General features: G+C 38.8%; 1 protein-coding gene across 2 annotated transcripts in view; it reads right to left on the bottom strand.

Annotated features, from left to right (window-relative positions):
- The window catches only part of PACRGL (parkin coregulated like), a 28,888-nt gene extending 26,211 nt beyond the window's left edge, over positions 1-2,677 (bottom strand). For both annotated transcript variants that reach the window (XR_009958393.1, XM_062575393.1), the window contains exon 1: positions 2,314-2,677. The gene's annotated coding sequence lies outside the window, so the exon portion shown is untranslated. The remainder of the gene's footprint in view (positions 1-2,313) is intronic.
- Positions 2,678-17,131: the final 14,454 nt, after the last annotated feature.

Raw genomic sequence — 17,131 nt, 5'->3', positions numbered from 1 at the left:
ACAGAAAATAAATTTCAATTCCTGGAAAAAAAATGAAGTATTTTCTTAGTTTGCAAAAAGTAACTTTCCGCAAAATCTTTAAAAATGAAGATACATATATTTATATTCTAATTCTTAATGCATCAACTATACTAAAATACTACTAGGATGAAAATGATTATGTCTTTCCAGTTAACATACCAAGCATGACACTATGATGCGGAATATAACTTTTTCCTGGGAAAAGACAGATTTTCAGATATTATCTAACTCATTGAAACAGATCAATGTTAATATTTCAGGTTCTAAATAAAGTTAAAGTGAGACGAAATCATATCTTTTCCCTCTTATAGGATTTCTTCCCTCTATCCAGCCACCTATTTTTATGAAACTTGTAAAAGCAAAATTATTTTCCTTTTGTCTTTTGCCACATGAAAGTAATGGGATGAAGTAATCTCAACTAAACACTTAAGCAGCGTCTATGTATTGCACAAATTCTAAAGAAAGTCAAAGCATCGATCAGGTAGAAGTTACAAATTATACACTTAGATTAGTTTCTGAAATGCTACATGCAGGTGGGATGAAGCTGAGGGAAGGCTGTTTTCTGTTTTTCTTTGTTGTTGTTGTTTTTACTGGTACAGAATTCTTTTATCTTTTCTTCCTCTCATTTCAGTTGATTCAGCTAGTTCTCCTACTCCGCTAAACTTAGTTCACATTATTAGTGGTTTCAAAGTTAAGAAAGCAAGATATCTTGCTTTTTCCTTTTAAGCACAACTCTTCTCCCCTCCAAAAGTTACAAGCATGAAGAAGTTATTAAATAATGCTTTCAAAATTTTGAAGAATGCCTTACCCCAATCTCTGCCAGATTTTTTTTTTTTAAAGCAGTGTCTGTTGCTTAGGTGGTCTCTCTTAATACTTCCCTTCAGACAGAACTTCCAGTTAGGAAGTCTTCTGTCTTCACCTAAATCAGTAAATCTTTAGGAATATTTCTGCTTCCACTCAGAAGTGGAACATGTCCCGGCACATGTATAGATATGCTATGTCCTTATGGAATGTAAATGCATTATTTAGTTTAATAAACACCACAAATACAATGCATTAAAATGATTACCAACAAATGATAACCAAATGTAGGAAAACAGCTGAAATACAAATACAAAGCAAAACTAAATTAGAAAGTTTAAATCAATATTTCTTGACTGTCAATCTAATCAGAACTAGTGATCTGAATCATTCCATCCACTGTACATCTCGGATTCTCCTTCATATCATTCTCAGAATATGTCTCCAGTGAAGATTCTTTCTAAAATAAGAATTAACATACTACAATTAGACAATTAAGCCTTTTCAAAACACACAAAAAATATACATGGCATTTACAGGAACTATTATTTTTGCAAATTTCAAATCATTAAAACCAGAAATAATTCTGAATCTAATGCTATCAGTGTAAACATTTGAAACATACACTTGCTTATAATGCTAACATTCATCTTGCTAAAGAATAACATTAACAGTTTTCCTCAAAAAAGTATTCAGAAGAGCTTCAGAGAGACAAATGATCTCATGTGGCAAGCAGTGCTCACAGTTTATTTTAATCATATATGTAGATCAAATAGGTCAGCATTGTTATTTTTTTTTGCAACTGATCTTCTGCTTAGAGTCTGCAAACCTTTAAAAGGAGAAATAATGTGGTAGCAGTATAGTTGCTTAAAATAAAACTTTTCGTCTTCCAGGAAGTAATGAAGATGCATGTCAAAGACTAAGAGGTTAAATAATGACAAAATCAAGATGCATTTCAAAAATATCACCGGTCCTACCATCAGAGGAGGTAAGAAATAAAAGGTGTGGCAACAGACAGAAACAATGTCAGCCCTCTGGGGTAACAGTGAAGATGGGAGTCAAGAAAGAACAGCGATATCTGTCTTTTTTTTTTTTTTTTTTTAAACATAGCTGAGCATATCAGAGGAGGAGGTGGCAGAGAGTGGAAAAAAGGGCTTGGCAGGCCAAGGAGGCCTCAGTCTTCTAAAGAAGATTAAATTTCTTGTATAGTCAAGAGGTGACAATCACATGCATTTAGAGAGAGCTCAGACAGCAGACAGAAGCACAGCTCTAAATCAAGCAAGTGACATACAAGGCTGGACACAGAAGTGAACCATCCTACCATCAGACGGCAAGCACAGGACAGAAAACCTTAAACAGAAACGAAGAAGCACATTTAAAAGATGCCTTTCAAAGGAGAAAAAGTGAGGCCTGGAGTCTGGTTTCTGGAAGTCACTTAAGAACGGCGGAACGAAAGGACGGAGGGTGTGAAAACGAGACCTGCGCACTTACCCGGCTGAGTGACAGCCCTCCCGCAGCGCAGCTGGGCCAGGGAAGGAAAGGAAAGGGAAGGGCTCCCAGCACCATCACCGTCAGGGGCCGGGCCGGGCCGGCGGCCGCGGCGACCCCCCTGCTCCGGGCCCCGAGGGCCAAGCCCGGCGCCGGGAGGGGCGGTCGCGCAGCGCCCGCGGGCGAGGGGGCCGGGAGCTCCCTGCGGGTCTGCGCCGCCCCGGGGCTCGGCCCCCGCTAGGCAGAGGCGCTACCGCAGGGCTGGAGCCCGGCGCTGGCGGCGCCCCCCGCCCCTCACCTGGCGGCCCCGCTTCCCGCCGGTTGCCGGGGAAGCTACGAGCCGCCGAGAGGCCAATCTTCCGCGCGGGGCGAACGCGGGAGGGAGTGGTGCGGGGGGCGCATGCGCGGGCGCGGGCGCGGGAAAGCGGTGGGGCGGCAGCGGGGAGGTGCCGCCATTGCAGGTGCCGGGGCGGTTTGGCAGCGCCGGCCGCTTCCCAGGCCTGGCACGCAGGAGGGGAAGCCCATTTCCGTGTCTGCAGAGCCCCTCTCGTTAACAGTCCCTGCTGCGGAGTGCTGGCGGCTTCCCAGTGTGGCCTCAGGATCCCTGTCCGCCCCAGCAGCCAGGCGCTCTGTGGGGATTTGAAGCGGTTCAGGCCTGGGGCAGGGCTGCTCTCGGGCGAGCTCTCGGCAGCGCCCGTAGGCCGCGGCAGCCTGGCCGCGTCAAGCTTTCCACCTGGGGTCCCTTCAGTTGAGTCAGTCAGAGGGGCATGTAAAATGCAGTAGAAATTTTAGTTGCTTCTGCCAGCCTTTGCACTAGTTTGTCCAGAGGCTGATGACTCCCCAGAGATCACCCTGGAGTGCTGGAAGCTGTAACTGGGTTTCCTGCTCAGAAACCTCCGTTAAAGGCGTCAAGGAACTAAGGCTGCATCTTGGACACGTCACAGCTTAAATACTTAGCTTTGGGCCAGACACTGAAACATGCACGGGAAGCAGGATTCAAGGCTAAAGGGGTGCTTTTCAGCCTGCCTTACACATTTGTGATTAGAAGGAGAATGCTAACTTGTAATATGAAATCTAGCAGTCATTTTAATCCATTTTTTAATATCTTCCTAAGAAAAGAGTTTGGAAAGATTCCATTTTGGTTTTATTTTTATAAAACAGAAGTTTGACTTACAGGCGTGAATCCACATTCCACTTACAATTATTTATTTGCATTTCAAATGTTTCAATAAGGATAGAGCTTTTTTTGTTGATTTTTTTCAGAGAAATTATAACATCGAAATACATTAGGTGACTTGTTTTGCTCAAAGAGTACATATTTTTCTTCTGTGGGCCCCATCAATCAGAATCTTTTTTTAGGAGATGTTTATTCTTTCAAACACTCAACAATAAATCCCCAACTAAGAATTCTTTTGTTATTCCTTAAATTGTATGATACACAGTCTTTCCATCATCACACATTGTTTTTTCACATCTTTAGTTAATAATGAGGAACTGTATGTGACTACAAATGGATAAGACGGGCTATTCTGTTGATTTTTCACACTAACAGGAAAATGCGCTGACAGTATTAAAAAGTCAACTACTTGAAAACTACTATTGGTTGTGGATTTTGGCCAATGCTGGCATTTCATAATTAGTTTTGTCCAAGCCAAGTAACTCATACCTGCCAATAACTGTGAGTTTTAAGTGAGGATATCTGCAGAGGAAAAAAAATAGGATTTCATATTTTAATTCAACTATTTTAATAGAGGGGAGGGTAGGCTTTCTCTTCAATTTCTAAATGTTTTAACTAAAACCATCAGAACTTTACACAGTACTTTCACAAAATTATTTCACTATTCCACATTACTGAAAGTAATCTTATGCTAGAAAGATTTATAGCCTTCCTATTCGTACGTTTTATAGGCTAAGTACCTCAGAAAAATCCAATATTTTACAGCACACCTTGCATGCAAATCAGAGCGCCTGTCTCCATAACAAGAAAATATAAGTGCATTTCTGAGTGAGGTTTATTTTTGATTCAGTTTTTGGTATCATTTTATACATATATCTGCTGTAGTTGCTCTGCGAGTACAGAACAAACTACAGCAACAGTCAAGCATGAACAAAAGTAGTAGCACAATTCCTAAGTCAGTAGGAGGTCTGAACCGCTGCCTTGCACGAAGCCAAATGCCACTGATCGCCTCTGCGGAGTCTGCAGCTCCCACTGAGTTCCTGGAGGCGTAGAAACGCCTGGGTTATAAAAGGACAAGTAAAACTCCAGTCTGTGTGCAAGAGCAGGGCTTAATTTAGAGTTTCAGTTTCCTGAAAAATATCCCCCCCTCTCCTTCCCCACCCCCCCCCCAAAAAAAAAAAAAAAAAAAAAAAAGAGTGCTATGGTCCAGCAGTATATGGTACAGCAAAGCATCCGGCTGTATTTTGAACACTGAATACGCAGACTTCACTGCTTGCCTTGTGGTGAGACATGATGTGTCAAATCAGGGACTGAGAGACAGACATTCACGGAATTGCAGATGACTGACAGACATACGTCCCCCTCATGCCATGGACACTGTTTCTTGAACCGGGACGAATCGCTGCGTCTGGCACTCAGGGAAGTACTCCCCTCATGCCAGCGCACCGGGCACCACGTGGCACCATATGAGGAGATGCGCTCAGGCTGCAAGTCCGTGAGGGTCAAGCCCCTGCGCGCCAGGGGCCCCTCTGCCTTGGGCAGGCTCGACCCGCTTGTGGAGGGGCCTAACTCTCCCTCCACTGCTGAAGGAATACAGACTGACATAATCCTGAACTCCTAGAATTCGGTGGGATGAAGTTTATGGATGTTTTTTGCCTAACTTGCATGATATTTTCAGAGAGGGGAAACACAATTTCTAACACAATCCTAACACAATTTCAATCCCTTTCGATTCATACGTGTCTTTAATGGTTGCTGTTACAATTAGCTTTGCTTGTGGATTTTACCCTCCTTGATTGGCTTCCTCATTATTTTACCTGGCCCTGGATATTTGTTGCTGAATGCTGACATGGGGAGTATAGGTCAGAATGCTTGTAATAAAATATGTTGTTTTAAAATAAAATACTTTTCATACTATTTCTCATTGTTTTTGATAATTGTAATAAAAACTAGTCTGTGACATTTTAAAGATATTTGGTGGATGGATATTTTAGAAGGAAAAATACTGTAAGATACTGCACATCAATAGAACATTACAAATATTAGCGTTTTTTCTCAGTAGTATCACTTTTTATAGTCTTATGCGTGGTGTCATGAGTTACTGTATTACTGTGCTGTATTGCTTTATATGTATATATGTATAGCACTACCTGCAGTCAGTGTCTCCATTGTGGTTCTTTTTTTTTGTTTCATTTCATTTAGCTGATATAAATCTTTAAAATTATAGGAAAACTATGAAAGATGAAAATGTGAATAATTTTCAAGGTTTATTTCCACTAAAAATGCAGTTACGTGTATTTGAGTGTGTTCAGGTAAGCATGTAAAAATCTAAAAGTTTTGCTAATGTGGGCAACAATTAATGCTTCTGAGAGTGAACACCACTCTAACTTAGTGAATGCTAACTCTGGACTGATTATTTGTTTTTTCATAATAACAACATTATTCAACCAATTTAAATATAACCAATGATTAACTAATTATGTACTACTGCTGATAAAACCAATATGGAGCTTGACTTCTATTTTCATTAGTCACAGTTAAATAGTTATTTACTGAGAGGGAGGCGAATTCACTGAAGTGAAATGGATTCTGAGGCTTGTGAAATTAAAACTGCAGTTTATTGAAATATGGTTAATTAAATGAACATCACAAAAAAGTCACATTAAAGATCTTATTTTCTGAGCATATATATACCTTTGTTAAGCTAATTCGTATGGTATACTTGAGACTTGGCATTAGACTAATACCAGCTGATAAACAGTGGACAGAACTTTTCTTCACAAGTACAAACTTTCAAATATGGGAGAGAGAAAGAGAGTGATACTTTAATTTTTATCCTTTCATTAATTTACATTGTCAACCTTTCTCTTTGTAGCTGCCTTTTACTATACAATAGATGCTTTATACTTTCTATACTGATTTGCTTGCTGGATTTTGTTGAAATTACATGTGACTCAAAATTGCACTATCACTTTTTATTTCGATAATTTGGGTATTTCTTCCTGTTTCAAGTGTTATTTTCTTGGTTCCAATATTTTCATGCCTTTTCCCAGTACATATTTTTACTAGCTGTACTTACTACTGTGGCTTTTCAATCACAATGTGATGATTTCCACTGACTTCAAAAGTTTAATACAAAATGATATACAGGCATGGTAGATAAGTGATATATTTATCTTCTAACTCTGTAATTCTGTCACTGTTTTTGCTGTTAAGCTTGTTTTTTTCACAAAGCCTTAGGTCTTGATACTTATATTTGTATTTCCCTTTTACCTTTATTGCTAAAACCAAGAAAATGTCTAGCACCATCGAAAGAGAGTATTTATTTCAGTGGAAGTAAACTGTCAATGCAGTCTTACGTCAGAAGAAAAGAAAAGGCGTGATTTTACTAATTTTTTAAATTAGCATTACATATGCTGCAAATGCCACATTACATTATACTGTGTTAAAATAAAGTATGAAGTCCAGTTTTATGACAACAGCAAAGCTGTCATAAAAATGTGTTAACTCCATTGTCACAAATATAAAAATCAGCTCTTTAACATTAGGAAGTAAGTTTATACAAGGAAGGGACTATCTTGTATTAAAAATTATTTCCTCTTATTTTTTACCAGGTTCTTTACTGTTCATGTAATAACTGTATGAACTTACGCATTTTAGTTAAGAGAGCATTTTAAAAGTTTTAAGTCAAATGCAACTTTAACCCCAGATAAGGACTCAACAATTCCTACAAGTGAGCAATAATAATAAAAGAGCCCTAATTGTTTTTATTTCTCCAATAATTCTTAAAAGTTAGAAATTCTTGCTGTTCTCTGGAAATATGCATATTTAAAAATGAAGTCTCTAAGAGTGTTTTCCTTAGTGTTCAAGTATCATTCCCCAGAGCAGTTGCTTTGATTTAACCAATCTACACACTTTGTAAATCGCCCATCATAAAAGAGAAGTTATTTTATAGGGTTTGGCAATAAATGTGAATTACATAACAGACTGTAGACACCTAATTGTAGTTTTCAGGTTTCTTTACAAAGATTCAGATGCTCAAGGCACTTTCATCTGCATAAAACTCAAAACACCCAAGAATAAAACTGACCCATAGGAATACTTTAGCTTTTTGATGTTGCAGAGCAACAAATGAGCATATGTGTACAGCACATACAAATTTAGGAACTGAGTGAGACACCTAAGAGAGAGTACACAAGTGTCTAGCGTTAGCCTGAAGGCATGGTGCATTGGGCATCATTTTTACGGTACAACGCTGACCAAAGTCAGGCAGCAGCATGGACAGCTAAAGTTAAATTCACTGAGATTCCATTCCATACCAGGTGTTTTGATTGCTCCCAAGGATATATTGCTAATCTGAAATACTTAGGGGAATTTGGGCTTTTCATCAGTACATGGTCAATCAGAGAAAGTTTTGTCCAAATAGATACAGAGATACCAATTCATTATTGTTTTGCTGATCAGTAACTATTGAAGTTTCAGAGCACCTCTTCAATGGTTTGGTAACATTTGTATCCATCTTGCACCCATGGGTATACAAAAATAAGATAACAGTTCCCTAGATCAAATGGGAGGTGAGGTTCCTTAGTTTTGTGCCTCTAGACACTTTCACTTGCACACAACGAAGGACTAGACTATTTTGAAAGACACACATTACTAAGTAAATCAGTAGATCCTCAGGCCCAAGTCCTAAAAGAAGAACTAGGACTCAGATTTTCACAGGTATTTTAAGTTCCTGTCTCCACGGTTAGTCAGTACAATCAGTAGCCAAAATAGAGGGATTATACCCACCCGACAAAAAACTATACTTTCTCAAAAATGAACTGAGAAATAAAATGAGACCTATCAGGATATTTTTTCTACTGATTCTTCTAAATATTCATATTGCAACTTCATGACCATTAGTAATGAAATTCTTTATTCATACTTACAATGCTAATTGCACTGGAAGGAGAATTCATTCCATTGCCATCTCTCAGGTGGCACAATCACAGCTCCTTCTGCAGTAGTGCTTCACTTATTTATGGAGAGAGATCCATTCCCGTTAGTATAGCTGGACAAGACTTAGGAAAGTGTATTTCTTTGAGTAACTGGACTTAAATCTCAGTTTTGTGATTTCCTGTCTCTCTGCTGCTTACTGGAATCCTTATCCCTAAATTAACTTTCAGGAGTCCTAACCACAATGCATGAACAGTTAAACACCTAAGAACCAGATTCACAGAAAGTACCAAAGTTGAGCAGGGAGTGGCCAACATGAACTCATGGGAAATGTTAAGAAGAAATTTGTAATCTCAAAGTAAGATGCCAGACAGTTGGGAAACACAAGAGGAACTTGGATTCATATCTGTGAATTCTTTTCTGGAGTCATATCCTTAAAAGCTTTCAAAGCTAACAAAAAGTTTTGGAGGTAGTAGTTTCCAGGGGTTAGAGGACTCACTGGATTATGATACATTTAAACAGAAGAAACACAGTCAGAAAATATGTCTGTAAGCATACTAACCCTGAAAGATAAAGTGGTACTCAATGCCACACAAACTTGTGACAGAAATAAAAACAATCTACTACTGAAAAATTATCGGTGTATTTAAAGATGACTAGATTTTAGTACACTTCTGAGTGCACTCAGAAAGGTTGACCATTATATTGTATGCAGATTTATAGTTTTGTACAATATCATGGGTGCCATATCATGTAAAAAAGGGTAAGGGGGATGGCCCTCTCCTCCTTCCCCTGCAGAGAGAGTCCTGTTCTGTTCCTTTTCCTGATGATTTCTGTGGAGTGGGAATTTGCTTTTAGAGGAACAAAAAAAGCTTTGACTGGGCAGTGTCCTTTACATGCAAGATATGCACGGACTTTAAGTGTACCAACCAAATGCTTTCTGTATAATTATTTGAAAATCACAAGTAACTACTACATTTCTGAGGCAGAGTAAATATAATTGTTAAGATTCCCTGACAGGACTGCAGGGAGAAAGTAGTTCAACGAGGCACATCATGCAGTTTTGTATTTTCCCACTAGGTGGCAATCACTCACTATCTTTCCTTCCCACTTTCGTATTCTCTAAGAGGAAGCCAGTTCTTACTGCTTTCCAGCCTCTGTCATTTTGGGGAAATAAGGGAAAAAATCAAAGTTTTCTATTAATTCAAATAGTACAGGTAGCAAAATAGAAGTGTTTTTAAAATGGAAATGGGAGTACTTCATAGATCAATTGTCAGAGAAGCTGTATTCTTTGTTAGGAAATCACTTCCAATTTTATCACACCGTAGGACACAGATCAGTAGTGGCATATAAAGCACTGATTAAAAGCAAGCTTACTGAAATTATAGCCCTGCACAGAATGAGATAAATAATAATAATAAATAGGAAATAAATCCTCCAAGAAATCAGAGGACATTATGAGAGTATTCCTCATGTATATATACATATATGTTTTAACAAACAAGAGGACAAATGCTTGTAGTTAAGACTTTCTAGGTCTGAAGAGAACGTGTTGGGGCAGAGTTGTTGTTACAGCTCTGGCTAACCAGAAGTATGTGTCTCTCAGCAGCTGTAGCTGGACATGCCATTGTCTTTCATAACATGAGCAGACCTTTCTGCTTTTTTCTAACCCAGTCCATGAAGTTCCCTTTGTGGAATCTGATGTAAGGTAGTGCTTATCTACTACTGATACTTGTAAGGTACAAGTATCAGGCCATGCTCTGAGGCACCCACAGCTTGGATGCGCTGCTTTGCAAAAGCATTTAATGGCTCCCGGATCTTGTGCACAGCTGGCGCTTGAGATAACAGATCCAGGGATGGAAGGAACAGCTTCTTAACTTATGGTATGCAGAAGGGTGGAAAGACAGACTTACAGTCCATGGGAATCTCAGTTCAGGTTGGTGACTGAGAACTAGGTAAGACCGAGGAGTGTTGATTGTAGTGACGGTGATGAGGAAGGTAGCAGTGGTAACAGTAAGGGTTGTGATAAAAATGGAACCAAAGCTGGTGGTGGTAGAAAGTCTTCTCTGTCCAGAAAGCTGTGGAAAGAGGGAGCAGCAGCAACAGCCCACAGCTCGCTGTCCTTGCCCACATAGCAATAGCAAGTGGGGGAGCAAGGCTGCCCTGCTGTTCCCTGTAGGAAAAATGCTAATAATTACATAGTATAGGATGAAAAAGAGGAAACTTGCTGAGAGCCAGCCAGGTCCAGGTACTTACCATGAGTCAAAGTGCAGACACGTATCTGGTATAACATTTGCTAACAGCTGTGGCTTTTAAAAAGTAATTCAGTTCACAAGAGAGCTGCGTATTTAAAAGATGCTTGCCATATCACCCCCCCCCAAAAAAAAAAAAATAATAGTATTGCAAGTTCTAGCTAGCAGAAAGAATGTTGAATTGCAAGAACCGTTGAACTGAACAGCAGGTGCTCATAAGAACATAAGGGTAACTAACTACGCTGGATCAAATCAAAGATTAGCATATCCCAATGTCATCAGTATGCCATCTCAGACAGTCAAAGGGAAAATGAAGTGTACCAAGGCAAGCTAAAGTAATATTTCCCCTGAATATTCTCCTAGTCTTCAACCATTTGCCGTTCAGGGATCTCCTGAGCCAGGGATGATTGCTGCATATTTAGTAATCTTCAGTGAATTTCTCTTATGTGACTTCTAGTCTCCTGTTGAACCCAGGGGGACTTTCTGCATCCACAGTGGCTTGTGACGAGGGGTCCCAGGTCTCACCTGCACCTTGCTGCTTCAAGGTTGCAGCACGATTATGACAAGTTTATATCATCTTACAGGGCTTTTTTTTAGACTAAATAATGAAAAATATGCTGCCTCTTCTCAGAATCCCGGTTCCCATTCTCTGTACATAAAATCCCAACCCCTTTACATTTTAACTTCTCTAATCTTTCTGTAAAATTACAAATTGCTCAAATTATGATGCTTTTCTTAATGACTAATGCAAAGCAGGACAGTTTGTATGCTGTTGGCCACAGAATGCTTTCTAAGTCAGATAACTCACATTGTGGTAATGTTATTATGCACAAAAGACTTCAAGATCTTCTTTTCTCCTATTATCTTCCTTGTTATACTACTGCTTATTTGCTTATTTTGCTATTCTAGAAATAGATAACACTGCTGGACAAGCTACTCCGTGGTTTTTCTCCCTAAAGCCTCATCTCAAATACTCCTAAGATCACTAGCTTCTTTTGTGCACATTTCAGTCCACAAAACTGAAAATGGTATCATAGTTGCAAGCAGAATCAGGTAAGCATGGTGTCCCACCAAAAATATATTGTTCTTCAGAGCAAGGAGGAATCAGTCCTGCAGGATTTTTCCATTCTATATTTCTATCCATTTTACTTAGCATTTACACTATCAAAGTAGTTAAAAGGACTGACACATAAAGCAACTGTTTTGTCGATATTCTGAGATAAACTGAAAGTAATGAATACAAATCTAAAATGATCACGGTAGGTTGCGTGGTAGAATTCAGCCTTGCAAACTGATACAATGTTCTAAAGATGGCTTCAACAAATAATTAGTAGGATTAGTACTAATGTGAAAAGTGAAGCACTAAATGGGAGATGAACAGTAGTAAATATAGTGGCAGACAGTATCTGTCCGTAAATATATATTGCATATCTGTGCATAAATATATATCGCAGATAGTAACAAAAAGGCATATATCTGATAAGACAGATAATGTGCATTCCCTAAGTGGTGAAGAAAAGCAAAGATTTTTGAAGGGTCTTTTTTATAGGTTACTAATTTGTTTTGTTTGTTTTTGTTTATTATGACAGGCCACGTTCTGTTTGAATTATTATTTTTATGCTCTGTGATTTTTTGCTGAGTACTAATTATCTACCAAGGGCAAGGAGTGCTGCATGACTGGTTTTTCATCATTTATATTATTTCTCAAATCTAAATAAATAATAATATTACTTACAACATCCCTCTCCACCAAAGTGCAAATTTTCACTCAATTGATTTTATGATATAACTTAGAATTAGTAGCAGCAACATCACAGTAGCAGTTCAGAATGTATTTAATAGTTTTTGTTAAATTGAAGAGGCAATGACCATTTAATCCCGCTTCTTTTTTTCTACCATTTAACCACCCTTTTACTTACAACAACACTTAGCTTCTCAGCCATGAATATTCTATTTCTTTAGTACTCTCAGATGCAAGACCTTGTCAGAAGAAAAAACAAAATTAGCCCACTGGTTTGACAGCATTTTACTGGTGAGACAAATCTCTTTTGCTGAATATAATGGTTATACCCAAACATACCTAGGAGTTCTAGTTTCTTATTATTTCTTTCAGTTTTACAAGTCCAATTCAATTTTCTGAGGTGCTGTTCCCAGAGCCACCTCTAGACCACTAAACAAAAAGAGCAAATCCTTGTAGCTGGGTGCTGAGGCTCAGCTGTGCCATGGATGCTGACACGGAGCCGGTGAGGCTCTTGCAGAGTTGTTGGACGGGGAACAGACCAGCACAAAAGGCAGAGCAGGGTCTGTTCTGTTAATAAGGCCTATGGACCCAAGCCAGCCTACTGTGCAATATTGCACCCCTGGAGCTGAAATGCTGAGGAAGAGGATGGAGAGAAAAACCACATAGCTCCACACAGTCAGCAAGAAGTCATAGGAGTTCATTAGCTCTTGCCAAGGTCTCACTGGGTTTATTAAACCCCACTCGGCACCACGTTTCTTCAGTCCATAGTATGATGGCTTAGGTACAAGAAATACTTTCTGCAATCTGAAAGTACAGCAGTTATTTTAATAAGAGAGTATTCTTATTTTTGCAAGACCCTGAGATATTTCAGGCTTAAAATCACACTGTATGGTGATGATAGGTTCCCAGATTAGTTCCAGCTGAGCTGATATGTCCACAGAGCACAACATAGCTCCTTTCAGACAGCCTTGCTTGTCCCTGAAGCTGTATTTTCAAAGTAATGTAGACCTGCCCCAGTGCAGTTTACCCCACCTCTCAGTTGTGCGTTCAAGTCTGTGAAGTTTGCAAATCTCTGCGCAGTGCCCTGCTTGGTGCTTGGCTGATACATAAACAAATGCGATATATGAACATACCATAATCACTAATTGAATTGTGAGAGGTTCACCAAGCTTAGCAAGTCTAAGATCCAATTGCACATGTGCACACATTTTCACTGATATCTATGTGTCCACAGAATCATTATAAAAAATAGAAGCACCAAAGATCAGAGTTGAAAATCAAATCCTCAGTGACAATCTGTTGGTAGCCACTCATTGGAAACATATTGGATCCACCAAGGACTGAGAAAAACAAAATACGAACTACCAGTTCCAAAGGCTCTCTCTGAAGTACTGTTAAGCACTGAAGCTCAAGAACAGGAGAATGGAGTTAACACTGGAAAGAAATTGCGAAAAATGCTCAGACCGGAAGTATGACTATAAAATTTTACATGAAAGCAAAACAGTTTCTGGCTAGAGGAAAACAGAAAGAAAAGAGCATTTATATTATGAAAGAAAAGATTCAAGACAATATTAACCACAAATATTTGGATATATCTCTCAACTACAGAATAATTTAGTCATAAGACTGAACTTGATCAGCCTGAAAAATGACATATGACAATTTGTACTAAAGTAATTGTTTCTGCAAGGTAGAATACAATAAAACTGATTCTGCCAGCCCAGTTCAGTGCTTTTATGTGCTCTCCAGGCACCATTGGGTATTCCTATAAAGGGATTTTATGCATTGAAAATTATTGTATCTTTAAATCACAATTTCCTGCCATTTGCATTTACAAAACTATAAAATCATTAATTCAAGACTCCTTCCCAGAAAATCTAGCAGGTAGGAATCCTCATCCCACCCTATCTCAAAGATGTGCACATAAGGAGGGTTCTGTAAGGAATTATAGCTTTAGTCCCATTATGTGGGACTATATGCAGTGCTCGATTCCAGATGAATTAACTTCTCAATTAGTTTACAAAGAAATTTCCAATAGGGCAAATCCCAAATTCTGCCAAAACTCCATTTGTTTCTTTGCATTTTCTTAATTTGACTTCCCACGAGTTTGCATTTGACTTTTTGCCATGAATAAAACTATTCCTCTTTCAAGAATGGGCTCGCTGGGAACGGTCTGGAAAGGCTAATCCCATTACACAGCTCAGAAGCTCCCACTTTGTAGTGACTGGAAGAAAGGCATCTTATCAGCCACTTAGCAGAGCTGTCAGTGGGTCAGCTCAAGGAGAGGATTTTGTTTTATGGAGTAAAGCAGGCCAGCAGGAGCAGTGCTAGTTTTTGTTTGTTTGTTTGAAGTAAATAAAACAACAAGAAATTTCGACATTGGTTGACCTGAAAGTCATGTTCATGTACATAGAAGACATTAATGGTAAGGCATACTACAGGGTCATTAACAAAATGATCGGCTTTTTATAGGCAGATGAGAGGACACTTCCCAAACTGCTGTGGCTTGTGACATTTTCTGTGACCATTTAGATTTGTTTGCAATAGCTCAGATTATTCAAGTCATTCTTGAAGTGCTTCTAACAGAACCACTTTCCTTCAATGGAAATTGTGCTCACACTCAATGATACTTTCATTTTTTGTTCTAAATGTTGGGCATAGGCCTATGCCTCTTGTCATACGGCCAAGATCTCCTGATGATGTTACAGGAAAGAAAACTATCTAAAAGAAGGGCTGCCTTCATCGCTAAGCCAAAAAACAGCATCATGACTGACAGGGAAAGGGACCTTATTATATCACAGTAACCAGCTGAGAATTTGCTGGTGAGGGGTAAGAACATGTATTTAAGAGTTAAAAATATGATGGAAAAAACATACAAGAGGACCTAGGTTTTGATGAGGACTGAAGAAATGAAGAAAAAGAGGAAAAAGTGTGATTCCCCCCCCCCCCCCCATTAAGCCTGCCTTTGACTTGTTAAGCCATTGCTGCATGAAGGGGCCTGCATTTGACTTACAAGCACCTGGAATACACATTGCCAGAAGCCCAAGCATCAGAGACTAAGTTAGTGGTAGAATCAAGTGCCAGACTGAATCTAATTCCAGTCTTATCTCTGGTGCCTTAACTAAATGTCCTAATTGTTTTAGTAAAGCAAAACATTAACTGATCATTTGTGCAAAAATACTATACTGGATAAGGACTAGAAAAATTTGGTTTCAGGTCCTGGTGCAGTTCTGGAAGTCTTGCAGTTCTTTCCTTCCTTCAGCTCATCTTCCCAGTATTTCTGTTTTAACTCTGTGTAACTCTGATCTTCATATTTAGGTGGCACAAACCAAACTGCGCTCATGAGAATCTTGAATAGCTTGGTGATGACAGCCTAACCAGAAAGAGTGGGGGCTTTAGAAAAGACCTTACTAACTTCTTTTTGAGAATCAGTGCATTAACAAAACTCTTTTTTCCCCCCTTAACTGTGAGCAGTTTAATTACTTCAGAGCAGCTCCTGTTTCCCAATATACATCTCAGGGTAAGCCAATCTTGTAAGCTACAAGGGTCCCAATTCCAATGAAGTTAGTTGAGGGAGCTCAGTGCTTCCTCAAATCACAGACTGTTCAAGGAACTGCCCTTCAGCTATGATTTATCATTTGTTTGCTTTCATAGGGTTTTAACCAACAGTGTGGCATCCTGTTTTTCTGAGATTTTTTTTTTCTTCTTTCCCCCTAGGGCAAGTATAGGAAACGGTCAATTTTGTGTACTCAATATTTAGTCTGTATAGCATAAAAGGATAACAAAATGCAACTGGTCTTAGAGCATTGGGGTGTGCCACCTATAACCTGTTAAAGGAAATAAAGATGCTGAACTAGATAAATATGATCTGTGTTTTAGTTTTGTAATTTTTTTTAATTGCCTGTTACTTCATTGCCCAAGGTCAGTCTTGTCAGACAAGTGGACTGACAGTTCTCCAGAGTAACATAAAACCATTAAGTTGCTCTTTGATCTTGCACCTTCTTTAGAACCTTTTAATCAATTAACCATGAAGCTACTCAGCTTGTCTTATTTCCTGCACATAAAACTGCTTTGGTCGAGCTGACACATTGCTACATTATAGATCAAAGATCGGAGGAAACTCCACATCCAACCAGGATAATTATGAGGAATTTTTCTGAATCTGTTAGATACATTTTCACTCTACAGATGGAGGAAAACAGCAGTTTGATCTAGATTGAATAAAAGGATTTGTGTGTATTTTAAAAGGTAGCTAAATGGATTTGTGCATGATTGACTTTGCACAGGGTGTAGATAGATTTCATGGATAGTTTGCTGAGCCTCGACTGTCCAACTATTCTTCGACAGTACCCACTACTGATAGTAACAGGAAACAAGACCTGTTAGAACATGCACTGATCTCTTGTTTAGATTTCATTAAATAATAAAGAGTATATATAATAAAGAAAGAATATATATATATACATTTAGATATATTGGAATATGATGCAGTTAATCCTTTTAGCCGAGCAATTAAATTTTGATAATGGAAAGAGCTGTGATACACTGACTTCAGGCTTGTCAGTCTACATGTCTGTGATCCCATCTGTAAGTACAAACCCCCTTTTTATGAGAAGAATCAGTGAACCCTTCGGTGTTATGTCCGCATAGATTTCAGGACGTTGATGTTACTATTATTTTCTAGTTATATATGGAAATTAAGGTGTTCTGAAA

Source organism: Rhea pennata, chromosome 4 (assembly GCF_028389875.1).
Source record: "Rhea pennata isolate bPtePen1 chromosome 4, bPtePen1.pri, whole genome shotgun sequence".
Classification (NCBI taxonomy): Eukaryota; Metazoa; Chordata; class Aves; order Rheiformes; family Rheidae; genus Rhea; species Rhea pennata.
The sequence above is the reverse complement of the archived record's forward strand: the minus strand, read 5'-3'. Positions and strand labels throughout refer to the sequence as shown.